Source organism: Cryptotermes secundus, unplaced genomic scaffold, assembly GCF_002891405.2.
Source record: "Cryptotermes secundus unplaced genomic scaffold, Csec_1.0 scaffold721, whole genome shotgun sequence".
NCBI classification, from domain to species: domain Eukaryota; kingdom Metazoa; phylum Arthropoda; class Insecta; order Blattodea; family Kalotermitidae; genus Cryptotermes; species Cryptotermes secundus.
Window position 1 is genome coordinate 293,776 of NW_019733845.1, and position 14,280 is coordinate 308,055.

Genomic DNA, 14,280 nt, shown 5'->3' on the forward strand with positions numbered 1-14,280 from the left:
TTCCAAAGCCGCGAACCTATTTGAGATTTCGACACAATACTGCTCTTCTACCTCTACTTCTGCTCTTTACCTTCTACCTCATTTAATTTCTTGAGATTGAACCTCTCCATATGAACTCTGTGTGTTGTTTGTTTGCTCACTGCCAGACTTTCCGTAACCTTTGCCTCCACCAGGCAGTTGTCAGTATCACAATCTGCTGCCCTGAATGATCGGACATCAAGTATACTTGAGTGCCGTCTCCTATCTATCAAAATATGGTCTATTTGATTGTGTATCTTTCCATCAGCAGATGTCCGAGTAAATTTATGGATGTTACGACGTGGGAACATTGTACTTTTGACAGTAGGATTCTTTGATGTGGCAAAATTTACTTCTCCAACTACATTATAATTACTAATTTCATGCAAACTCTCATTACCAATCGTTGGTTTGAAAATGTCTTCCCTCGCTACTTTGGCATTGAAATCTCCTAACAAAATTTTCATAGGGTACTTAGGGAATTTATCAAATACATGTTCTAGTTCTTCATAGAATCTATCCTTTATGTCATCAATTTTATCTTCTGTTGGGGCATGAACATTCATAACAATGATATCACACCAGCGACCTTTTAGTATTATATATGATATCCTATCACTATCGAACTCTACCCTCTTAACTGCAGATACGATTCTCTATGTACGAAAAACCTGTACCTAATTCATGATTTTCATTCCCCTTTCCATAGAAAAATGTATAGTCTCCTGCTGGTGCGATGCCACCTCCATCCCATCTGACGTCCTGTACTTCCGCTAAATCCAACTTTTACTTTAAGATTTCCTCCGCCACTGCCTTGAGCGAACCTGCCCTATACATACTCCTAACATACCATATACGATTCAAATATATAAATCAACACACACGTATTATATATTGCAAACACGGCTTGACAGTTTGACATTATTTGAATTTAATTTTATTCGAAATAAAATGTTTAGTGGAAAACCTGTTATTATTGGCTTAAGTGTTGGACACCTGCAGCCTTGGTTCAGACGACGGTGGATAATTACGTTATGTAGTACCAAGATTATGTGGGCGGTACTGAATGATGTGGAAAGATAGGATGAAAATGATAGTGTTCTATTACAATGCGCTGTTCAGTTATTCTTTTGAGTCGATCAAAGTCTAAGTACTGATAACCGATGTAGAAATAAGATACTTTCAAAATACATGGCGGCCATGAAACTGGATGACTAATTTCAGTCATTTCGTAATAATTTCAGGAATTCATGTCCTGTGTAAGGAACTGATAGTCTCTCACAAGAGGCTATAAAGTGTTCTATCTTCTGCATTAGAGCACAGAGTAGACGGTTGAAAGTCCACTGACTTTTCAGAGGGACGTATCGCCTCCATTTGCGGGGTTGAAGAATAAGCTGAACCATTAAACTGTATGAACCAAGCAGAGAAGTTCCATTTGCTGTAAGTGGGCCAAATGACGTTATATCCCAAAATACGCAATTATTTCAATCATATTTTGTTTTGAAGGTCACAATTGGATTCCGTTGGGTAAATATAAAATGAAAAAAACTTCATATTTCACTGAAATTAAGCTCATTTCTCATGAAAATTAAAAAATTGCTGCTGTTAAATCCAGACTTATGTTCAAAACATATTGTCACGTGTAGCAGGGTGCTCGTGACGAAAACAACGGATTCTCGTTCGGATGGTTGCACTCATTGTCACTTCGTTTACAAACGCTCTTAACTGTAATTGATATAGCGCTGTCGCTGATTTACACAATTTACACTTCACCGTTGCACACGCGACAGAATTCTGTTTCCACTAGTCGTCTCCTAGCAATGGATCTCAACACAGAAACTAGCACTTCAAATCACTATGAAGTTTTCTTGCCATTTCTTGTTCAATCACCCTGGAACCTCGGAACCCAACTAAAAAACCTTCCTGGACAGTTCTTAGCTAAAAAGGGTCTCGCTTTAGCAGCGGCAAGGAGAACATAGAAAATATAGTTCTACTGTTGCGTAGTGTAGACCACACAGAAAACTCTAGTCACGTGATAGCTAAGCACTATTTGAATATGACGTCATTGCGCGTGCGTGGAATTGTGTTTACAAAGCCATTGCCCAATAGCGGGTTGCATAAGCCCGTTGACCATTGTCGCTTGCGTGTATTAATAAGGAACGGTTGTTTTTGTGGCTCAACCTTTCTTGCATGGAGCAAATACGCCACGATAAGTTTGATTACAATCGCCCTTCTAGTATTAGATCAATAACAGAAACATCCCACCTGCTTTTATTTCTAACCACATGTCTTTCTGCAATTCGAGTCCTTCGCAGAGCGAGAGAGAGAGTGAGAGAAAAGCAATTGGTCCTATTATAATTTATTCTACCAATGCGTTCTTTCTTATATTTCTGAAATCTGTAATTCTGAAGTTATAAAATTTCCTCTTTGTTTGGAAGGGATACATCACGCGACTGCCCTGTGAATGCCTATCAGTTGATAGACTATAATCCTCTTCCGTCGATCCTGTATAAATTGTGGCCACACTGGCTTGCCATTTATCGTCATTTTTTAGTTTTATAAATCTAGGCTCAAATTTGTAAGAGTAGTGCCGTGTGCTAAAGGAGCGAGTTAACTTACTTCTTTCCCTCTGTCGTTTCTGTTAGTGCGGCTACTGGCAACACTTACGGATCATTTCTATTTCCGCAGAGCACAGTCCATGCAACCGCACCAAGGCCGCGCCATAGTTCTGGTTTCCCACCCGGGTGTGGTCAAGTGGGATTTGTGGTGGACAAAGTGGCGCTGGGGCAGGTTTTCTCCGAGTACTTCGGTTTCCTCTGCCAATCTTCGTTCCACCAATTGCTCCACAATCACCCTCACGTATCATCTTTTCTATTTAATTTAGTTAAATAATTTATTTTTTTATATTTTAATTACACAAATACTTCTGAATGTATCTTATAAATAATTATAATCAGTTCAATCTTTGTTTCTTTTCATAACCACTTTTTCAATGATTTACATTTTTCAGTCTCTTTCCAACAAATAAGTGATTAATTATTATTATTATTATTATTATTATTATTATTATTACGATTTCTATATTCCTCAATATAACACCATGTAGTCCTTTGAAAGTCAACCGACGCTTCGGAGGAACTTGTTTCCTCCATCTTCACGGCTGAAAAGTAAGCCATCTAAGAAGCCAACATGCAGCACGCAAGGAGTGGCTCTACCGAGGAGACGTGTTCCTCTGAAATGTCATTTAACTTTGAACGGTTTACGTGGCGTTACATCTCACAAGATAGAACTCCTCCTAACTACCACTGTGACAATGTCATATCACACAATTCTTATTTTGCTCGTATATGACAGAGCGGGTCTAACTGCAGAATGACGAACAGATATGTATGGGAAGAATTAATTGGCCGTGACTTGTTTCAAAGTATTATTTGACGTCTTCCTCGTGAGGTGGAGGAAATCCTAGTACAATCTTAGAAGAGACGGCTGTAAGTCGTACTCGAAAGTGACACGCCTCGAATACACACTCAAACTGATACCGTTCTATCAGTCCGCTTGGAATATTTCCCATTGAGGAAAAAAAAAAAAAGACAAAGAGGTTGTTTCTTGTATAAGTTCCACCAGTAGCTTTTGCCTCTATAATAATCCATCGGTGCCCTTAAATGAGAAATTATATTCTAATTGGTAGTATCACCATCCCATTGTATTAATATGTGCCTGGACAGGAGGAGGATTTATGGGGCAACCACCCTTCCACCCCTGATGTGCCTCAGACTGCAGTGTTTCTTATGGCAAAATATAGTTAGTGAGCAGGATATTGACGTAAGGATAGACAGCTTAGTCAGTTATGCTTATACAGGATGTAACTTTTAACGACTAAATTTTCAAATCATCCTCCAAAATAAAAGCAATTAGATGCATTGCTGCCATTGAAAGAGCATTAAATGTTATTTTTTATTTTAAAATTTGAGGGACTTCTTTCTCCAGCTGCAACGGTAAATGACAGCTACGCAAATTCGTATCACATATGAGATGTTCCAAACAGCTTATTTAGTCGGAGTCGAATCTTGCGTCAGTAGAGAAGTGAAGCTTCAGCTAAAGACTAACATTTTAGTAATATCAAGATCAGGATCCTGAATTAAGTGATGCTAGCGTTGTCTACACCTCATAAGTTCGTGCGTACGCCAAGTTGTTATTTCTGAAGGCAGGAAATTAAAAAATAAAAGGTTAGGTTGGCCTACAATGAATGGATGTTCATGCCAGATATCGTGAAAATTGATTTACTGGTTAAAACGCCGAAAAAGTAGCGCGCGCACGCACACACACAAAAAACGAAGAGCACGGTGATATTGTACAGACCCCTCTCTCACCCGGCCTAAGGATATGTATTTTTACCAATTGCGTGGAGAAATCTGCCGGAATATACGAGTACTATCGTTTTGTTTCAGCACACACTGCCACCTTCAGCTTTAGCATTGAACTATTTAGTCATAACTCGGCATCGTGCCATATACTTAAGCCAGGGTTGTAGTCTTGTTAGGCGTATAGGAACCCATTTAGCTCACGCTTGGGTACGGGAAAGTAAGAAAAGCGTATTTAGGAATAAATTCAGCGTAGAAGGATGTTACTCTTCCCGTTTATGAAATTACAGCGAAAGTCGACAGGAAAGTGAAACAGTTATTAGTGTTGTTGCTTCCCACCAACGAAATGTTATAGGAATATCGCCAGTGTTTGTTCCATAAATACATTTGTTCTAAGAATATTCCATTTATTTCGGCTTGTTTAAGAAGAAACAAATTCTTGCGATTTAGTGTTTGTGTTGATTTATTTAAGTGTTTACACAATTACTTACGACGTATTTTTGTGAATATTGCCTGGAGTTATTTCGAAAGGAATATTTATTTTGAAGATTGGCTGCATAAATTCGAGAGTCTTCGATCTCAGTAATTACTGTAAGTATTATATTTTTATATGTAATTACTACGTTGCGAAAAAAAGTTCAAATCATCATACGTACGCCTGCTCAAGAATAGGTGCCTCCTTGAATTTGTCTTTCCTTCCCCTGTGAAGACTGAGGAAAGCCATGGAAAACCTCAGATATGATAGCTACTCAGTCGCAATTTAATACTTTATTTTACATAACAACACATTAAAACAGCGACAAACTTGAAGCGTTAAATCTAACATATAAATCATGTGTGTTGTAAGTGGACTGATTCCAGAAAAAATGTATTCTATTTTAGAAGAGATATAAAAATATCTTTGAAATAAATTATTTGTAAGAAATAGTAAATTTGATGGCTTCAGGCTGTAACTGCGTCGCGATGCAGAAATATACTATTATGAACATTCCTTCACTAATTACGAGAATATTAGAGAAGGGTATAACCGCAAAGGATTCTGCACAATTAATAAAGAAATACTATGCCTAGCAGTTAATAACATCGACCATATCATTAGAGGAGTTCGTAAACATTTTGATCCCCTGAAGGTCTGCAACGATGATCTGTTTTGTATTATATTTTTTTTTTGCCTACCATCATAGAGAGAGTAAAATTATACGATGTTTTGGAAGCTGGGTCTGCTTCTGTCATCAGGTGTAATATGGAAAGGGATCGTATTCAGTTAGGCCTCGTGGCTCAGACATCCTGTGCAATGAGCTAAACTGAGTGGGATTCTTTCCCCCTTTTACACCTGAATACGGAAGCAAATGCAGTCTCCGGAATCCTGTATAATTTAAATATACAGAGAAATATGGACAAGATCAAACATAATTTTATAATTCATTACATTCTTGATGGACAAATTAATATAAACATAACGTACATCATATTCTGGAAGTACTTGATTCGAATCTCGGCTGGGACACCAAATATTCTCCTTTCTTCAGGCAAATCCGATAATAGGACTTCGAATATTTTAGGACTGATGACTTTTCCAGTTCATCATCCAAATATTAACCTATCATCCGACGCTGTTCATTCTGAATGCTGAAAGAGTCGTTACGTAACCTACAGAAAACATAGGAAGCCTAGACGCATTCTATACAGGCCATTTGCGAAGATACTTTCCTAGTGGAATTTGTTTGCTAGTAGAGTCTATTGTCGAGACGACTAACTGAGTTAGCACACATACACACAACAAACGACCCTAATACTCGTATTTTATTTATGAGTACGCGTAAAATTAACAGGAGGCACGTACGGATAGAGTTTACTCAGATAACTTAGCTATTCATGAAGACGTGAATTAAAGCTATCGTGTAAGTGTAGTGCGTCGATTTGCCTGTATGGACATATCGAACTCACGCTAAGGCTATTCTGCTATTTTCCAATGGGCGTTTTCGGCACGATTTCATAGAACTGATTATCATGGGTAACTTCAGTACGCATGTTTTGAAAAGGAAATGAATCTTCCTAATCTTCATAAGCTAAGTAATTCCATGATAAATACCAACTCAACTTTGTATATCCAAGTCTAAGTACAAGTATTAGCACAAATACTCGTGGAACAGACAAAGCTTTCTTTCTACGGCTCTACAGCCCTCTGGACCGTGGCTGCTTTTTCAGTTCGTTAATCCCATGCACAGACGGTAGGACTCCATGGACGTGGATCAGCCTGCCGCAAGGCCGCTACCTACACACAGAACAACTTCGAACCCACGATCCTAGTGTTCGAGTGGACGATGGCTGTTCATACCTTAGACCGCGCGGCTACTGTGGTCGGCTTTAGCCAAGAAACAATGAAACTAAATAATATTAACTCGTTCGTAACGTGCTACATAACTCACGACAATGGAGCATGCAAACGCTAATTCGTTGCTATTGTAACACGAAATTGACTAATTTCAGGTATTTCATCAGCCTTTTCAAATTTATATACGTGTATTATACAAAAAATATATATATATATATAATACAATATAATTCCGTAACGGCGAATGTAAACCCTGAAATTACTCAATTTCGTGTTATCATTCCAACCAATTAGCATTAACATATTCCATGAATCTGACTTACGTTTCAGGTTATGAAGGAGCGACTATGAATATGGAGGAAGTGTGTTCCTCCGAAATGCAGGACTACATGGCATCATGCCCAAGATGAATGTACTCTTCAATATAAACTGAAACTGAATAGGCCTGTATCACTTAATTCTAAATGGAAGCCTGGTATGCATTAGTTTGCTAATATTTACTATCTAATCTATTTCCATTGCACTCTTATACGTAAAGGATGCTTAACCATAGTTACCATGCAAATTACCGGTTTCTTTACGCCCTCAGGACCCCGAGTTACCTTTTGCAATAGGCATCAAGTTAAAAACATTTTAATGCATTTCTGTTATATCTAAATGAAGTGCCATCATTCTCTGAATTAAACAGGGACTGAGGATGTTGAGGAGAATATTTGGACCGAAGAGAGATGAAGTGACAGGAGGTTGGAGAAAACTGCATATGAGGAGCTTCATAACTTGTACTCTTCTCCAAGTATAATTAGAATGATCAAGTCAAGGAGGATGAGGTGGACAGGGCATGTAGCATGAATGGGGAAGAAAAGGAATGCATATAGGATATTGGTGGGAAAGCCAGAAGGAAAGAAACCACTAAGAAGACCAAAGCGTAGATGGGTGAACAATAATAAAATTGATCTTAGAGAAATAGGATGGGATCGTATTGGTTGGATTGATGTGTCTCAGGATAGGGACCAGTGGAGGGCTCTTGTGAGCACGGTAATGTACTTACGGTTTCCATAAAATGCTGGGAAATTCTTGAGTAGCTGCAGAATTGGCACTTTCAATGGAGTTCATGGAAGTAACTCCGATTGAGAGGTAATACGTTTACGTTTTATCTCACACACGATTTAAAAACATTCATGAAACTTGGTGAGAAAGCCTACAACACAGCTACTGCGACGAATTTGAATTTGGTCCATACTGGTATGCAGTACCACTTGGCCTTTGATAAGCAGGAACTTTGAATCCAACTGCATCAAATTTTCACAAAACTTGGTAGAACTCATTAAACCTATAACTTATTCCCGTCAGTCCTCGATGTGATAAAGATTTGTCCACGTATATAAAAGATAAAGGCACGCTCTTCTGTTTTTACACTGACCTTATATATGTAAAAGTATTTACAAAAGGAGCAGAAGATGGTGACAGTGGAAAATATGCTTAAGTCGGTAAAAGAGTGTCTACATTTGATGAAATAGTCGTCTAAATAGCATCATGGCTTAGTGCATATTTCTATTTTCAGTATAAATCTAACTCAGAATTTTCCGAGTTATAAAGGGCTAGGTTACAAGCACTTTTGACGAAGTTCGTTTCTAACAACTTTCCGTTAACATTCTGACGGGATTTATTCTTATAATTAACGAAATTCTAGAAAAAGTCCGTACTTCTCTCTAGCCTTTACTGTTCAATAACTTCATTAATCTTTACTATTCATTGACTTTGCCAACGAAAGCATTTATGACTGCAGTAAATTTCTATTTTTAACTAGTTCTTCCAGGAATAGATTTGAATTTTCATTGCACGAATATTTCGATGTGATCATCTTTCCTTATTGCCTTGCTTTTAAGACCTGTTACGAATATTGCAAAAGCATTCTGGACCAAATTATTATGTAAAATCCTAAATAACGCATTTTCTCCTGCTCCTTCACAGTCGGTATGACGTAGAGCTTGTACGTTTGTGGGCCTTTTTAGGCACATTAAAAAGACAGATACGTATTTCGATTTTTCATCTTTATTCAAAACTTAGTTAAACATGATGTAAGTAGCTCAGTGCATATGGCGTCAAGAATATTTTGATTAGTGATATAATGAATTACATTGTACACAGAACGAAGCGGTCGTGACCTAATTGCAGATTCCGGCATTGGCCTCGAAGGACCGAGGAAAGAGAAGAAGGAAATAAACCTCAGAATAGAAAACCTGCGGGCCGGGACCGCGAGGACGAATCCGTCCACTCGACAGCTGCATTTGGTACGAAACTTCATCTAATTATAGGAAATATTCACACAGGGTTTTTTGATCTCCCTCACTGTGTTCAGTCCAACTTCACACAAGCTCACAGAATACTCTAATTTGCAAGGGCAGTCTTCAATATACGTTGTGCTCCTACACTGTCACTCTTTTATAACCGGGCTTTCTATGATTTCTTTCTACCTTTCACGGTCATCACCAGTTATATATTATTACATAATTAATGCATTTTATAGATATTTTAATTCATGATTTAAAACTGGGTTAAACCTCCTTCCAAATTATTATTTAATTTTGTTAAAACAAGGGTTTTATTTTTTGTTTTTCAGTTATTATTTCGTTTTTCTGGTATTCCCGCTATTACGTGATTCGTATCCTGGAAGTTTGGGTTCGAATCTCGGATTGTGGGCAGAGGTATTTCCTAAGCCGATTTTGGAATAGTACCCCAAAATAAGACACGACCTCTTCGTTTCACATCCTTCCCAATTCATCGTTGACCATTATCTCGCCATTTGCTGTTACACAACACATGCAACAAGAAAATACGTTAAATAACACAAGAGTCAACTTAAAACAGGCTTCCACAAATTCATTATCGTTAACATTTTCCTACCTAATTCTACTCTATACAGCTTAACCTCCGCAGCACAAAGAGTATCGCTAAATATATTAATGTGCCGTTGTAGTACTGAAGGCTGTAATTCGGAAATATTTAAGTTAATTCGTAGCTCACCCTATCATTTGCTAATAAACCAGAATGGCGCTTCATGAATGAAATTTCTGAGTAATTGCATTTTGTGATTCTTAAATAAATGCCGTTCGGTTTGATTTCCATACGACGATCTGTGAGACCAGGCAAGAAAGAGCAGCTTGCAATCCTGAGTTAATTTTAGTCTCTGTGTCTGTCCAGAAGCTTATACACGGGGAGTGCAGCGCATGTGCCCACTCTCTGAAGAGAAGAGCGAACCGTGAACATAACATCCAAATACAGCGGCATTGAAATATATTAACTCTACACGCGTAAAATATGTAAACAAAACAGTTACAACTTTTAAGAAGTAATCGTTCTGAAATCGAAGAGATTTTTCTTTCTGGGCTACGAAAGTTCAAGTTGAAAAGCAACAGCTGAATAAGTTTGTTCTACCACGAAAAGGCTCGAAAATGGCCAAAAGAAATATTATTAGGATAGGTTAGAATTAAGTTCTAGTAGACTATAGGGCCGTGCCATAGCTCAGGCGGTTAGTCGCTTGCTTCTCACCACGGCTTCCCGGGTTCGAGCCCAGGTCAAATATGTGAGATTTGTAGTGAACAAAGTGTCACTGGGACAGGTTTTTCCCGAGCACTTCGGTTTCCCCTGCCAATTCGCATTCCACCCACCGCTCTATATTATCCATCATCTATCATTCGGGGCTGGTACAATAGGTCAAACACTGGCCGCTGCACCAAGTGGACTTACTCTCGTCCCATGGGGGAAAAGCAGTAGGTTATAATACAATTTTCGATATACCTTCCGAACAGCAGGTATAAAATTTTACCGAAAAGTGTGGTTTTGTAAGCATGACACGTCACTTCCTGCTAATACTCTGCGGAAACTACAATCCATGGTGAACCTCGGCTTCCCTTTTACAGATTCTATGTCATATAGACAGTCCATAGGACTCCTTGGGTGGGGATAAGCACGTCACAAGGTCACTTCCTACACAGGACAACACAAACACAGAATAAACGCAGATAAACATCCATACCTGTAGTTGGATTCGAACCCAAGATCTCAGTGTTTGAGCGGGAGAAGGCTGTTCATGCCTTAGTCCTTGCGGCCACTCTGTTCGAATCATTTCCTGATATTTTTCAATTTTCAGATTGAGCTATTCGATATGAAGCAGGAACAGGCGAGTTAGGGCCCGTAAATATCCATTCCTGCCCTCGGTGACTCTTAGACTTTACCAGTAACACCAGTAAATGCAGTAATTAGAAGTTCAGGTTTTGAAGGAAATAAGAGATATTGTCCTTCAGGCGTGTTATAGTTTTACTATATACTACCTAGAACTCAGTAGTGAGCGAGAATAGCTGAGTCGATATAGCAACAGACTACGGGCTGAAATGTCGGGGTTCGATTCTCAGTAGGGCAAGATATATTTCCTTGCCCACAGCATCACGCTCTAGGGCCCACCTCCTACCCAATGAGTAACAGGAGCTCTTTCCCAATGGGCGGAAAGGCCGGGGCGTGAAGCTGACCACCTACCGTACCTCCACTCTCCCATATGTCTTCATGATACGGCGCTTAATTAGTTAAGCACAAGAACACGTTTGGTTTCACTTCACCTACCTAGAACTTGATATGACACGAATGGGACCTGCTGCAGGTTCGCTCGAAGTGTCTGAACACATTCACAGTATCAGGGAATATTTTGTTATCAGCAGTGCACATCTTATGTATTTCGATATAGCTCTATTTATTAGGTCGGTTCAGTGCGAGTTAGTGAGAGACACTTAACATTTTTGAAGTGGGGCCCTTTTATCACTACGCCCTTCGGCCTGCAAATAAGAAATAATTTTACACTTTTACACTCGCACTTGCAGTTATTTTCCACTTACAACGTCCTTTAGATATTTCTTCTTCAGTGTTACACCACAGCTGCTCTAGTCGGATAAGAACTTTTCTATTCTAGTCGGATAAGAACTCTTNTGAATCGTTTAGCAAACGTCCTCGTCATGCGAAGGTAACCATTACGTGTGTTGTGGAAGAACGTCACTACTAAAAATTATTGTCGCCTGTTTGCTAGGCAACGCGACAGACATTGAGTGGGTTCTCGGATTTGAACGAACGCCTTTATTGGACAGTCACTTTTACACTCGCACTTGCAGTTATTTTCCACTTACAACGTCCTTTAGATATTTCTTCTTCAGTGTTACACCACAGCTGCTCTAGTCGGATAAGAACTTTTCTATTCTAGTCGGATAAGAACTCTTTCCTGTTAAATTCGAATACAAACTCTGTTGGTCTCTGGCCGACGTTGGACTGTTATAAACTGGTCATGAGCCTCAGATGAAGCTCGACACCAAGACTTACTGACTGACTGACCGTCGGTCGCAATGTGACTTGGACTTGGACCTATTAAGGGAGAGTGGTTTGGGAGTTGCAAGCGATAATATTGTTGATACTGTAGTATTAGTCTTCAATTCTTCAAACAGAAGTGCGTCTGTATACTGCGCAACTACATATAATAAATATTTACGGATCAATTCAACAAGTGGTTGTCTCTTCATAAATCGACATCCCACACTAGTAAGTGAATGAATGAAGTAAGCCAGTTTTTGAAATGCCGTTACAACACATTAGCGTTTCGCCACTTGATTGCGCCAAAGAAGATATAATTGCAAGCACCCAGAACTAGGACTGGAAAGTGCAGGAGGCCGTGCTCAGAATTTCTAGTGAGCATCCAGCAGAACGTTGGGCATCCCAGGCTTCAGCTCTTTCTAAGAGACATGATATCTGCAGAATCTGCCACTGTGAAGGAGACAGTGAGGTGCCCCTTATTGCACCATGTTTATGCGAAGGATCCCTGCGATATGTTCATCAGGCTTGCCTGCAGCAATGGATCAAGTCTTCAGACATCCAAAACTGTGAGTTGTGTAAATTTCAATTCATCATGAAGAGCCAGATTAAACCATTTTGTGAGTGGCAGCCACTGGATTTGTCTGATGAGGAGATAAACACGCATGTGTTCTCTGTCATAATCAGTGCTATAGCTGTGTCTTGTATGGTATTAATGCTGTTTCAGCTGATTTATCTTATGGCACAAAATATACGATGATAGGTGAAGGTGATTGTGGAGCAATTGGTGGAATGAAGATTGGCAGGGGAAACCGAAGTACTCGGAGAAAACCTACCCCAGCGCCACTTTGTCCACCACAAATCCCACTTGACCAGACCCAGTACCAAATATAGCGGATAGAGGGTGTAGCGTTGTCAGCGCAACGAATCCCCACTGCCGTTAATTTTGGTTTTCTAGACCGGAGTCGCAATTTCCTAGGGATAGCTCTTCAATTATCCTCACGAGGCTGATTGAACCCTGTTTCAGACCCACTACTTTTCAGAAAATCTGGTAGCGCCCGGAATTGAACCCGGACCTCTAGATCTGTAGTCAGGAACTCTGACCACTAGACCACAGAGGCGGTCTTAGCCCTCAGAGGGATACACCATATTTTGTTTACACGGGGAATTAGCCCGTGAGAGACTCCCTTGTCACCACTACATAAGTGTAAATTGTCCTCTGGTTGTCAGGTTGCGGATGGAGGTGACGGCGTCCAGATATGGAGGATAGTTGCGAATATATTGTATAAGATGTCGTAGACAGCAGACATTAGGTTGTCCTACGGCTTGTAAGTTGGATGTGGGACTAACAACTCACTGTTAAAAGTAGTTTTGTTAACAGTATTATGATTAGGGACATCATAACTTGAGCTCTTCTTCAATTAAAATTAGATTGATCAAGTGAAGGAGAATGAGATGGCAGGGAATGTAGCACGCGTGGGAAGAAGAAATATGCATATAGGATTTTAGTGGGAAATCCGGAAGAAAAGAAACAACCGGCGAGTTCCAAACGCATGTGGCATGTTTACAATAAAATATATCTTAGAATACTAGGATGGGGTGGTATGGACTAGACTGATCTGGCTCAGGAAGGGACCAGTGGAGGGCTCTTGTCAGCACAATAATGAACCCTCGGATTCCATATTTAGGAAATCGTTCAGAAACTTCTCAAGATGGAGTTAGTTTATAGGACAAGGCCATCTCCTTCAATAATCACTCATCCCATCATTGTCATATGTTCATCTCATTCAACGGTGTATAATGATTGTAGTTTAATGGACATTGTTGAGTTACCTATTGAACCGTCCTAAGACGATTCAAAAGGTTCTCCCGTGGAGGGCGTCGTGGTCCTGTTGTCCGCCAGAGCCAATATTCCTATTTTTCCGTTTAAGTTCTTGCATGACGTTTAGTCATGTGAGGTCCCCCTTCCCCCGTCTCCTTCACTTTTTCCAGTCTTCCGGAAACGAGACGAACGATGAGAACGATCTCCCCTTTTCCCTGGGTGGCTCTTGGGCAGGACGGTTGTCTCTGCTGTTAGAAATTCGTGTTTGGTTTCTGTACTGTGCGTCTAAATTTTATCTTGTTTCGATAAGTCAGCGCAATTAGTCCCGGGGAAGGGCCCTTTTGCCAAGCCATGGAGAAATGGCGAAGCAAAGGAATTTAATACATATATATATATAT

The 14,280-nt window shown here is 39.7% G+C and overlaps 1 protein-coding gene across 3 annotated transcripts in view; it reads left to right on the forward strand.

Moving 5' to 3' along the window:
- The first annotated feature begins 4,538 nt into the window (after positions 1 to 4,538).
- LOC111868269 (trichohyalin) overlaps positions 4,539 to 14,280 on the forward strand; it is a 137,376-nt gene continuing 127,634 nt past the window's right edge. Inside the window, exons 1-2 of one of the 3 annotated variants that reach the window (XM_033752980.1) lie at positions 4,539 to 4,970; positions 8,863 to 9,005. The gene's annotated coding sequence lies outside the window, so the exon portion shown is untranslated. The remainder of the gene's footprint in view (positions 4,971 to 8,862; positions 9,006 to 14,280) is intronic. The other 2 variants (XM_033752981.1, XM_033752982.1) reach the window with 2 other exon arrangements.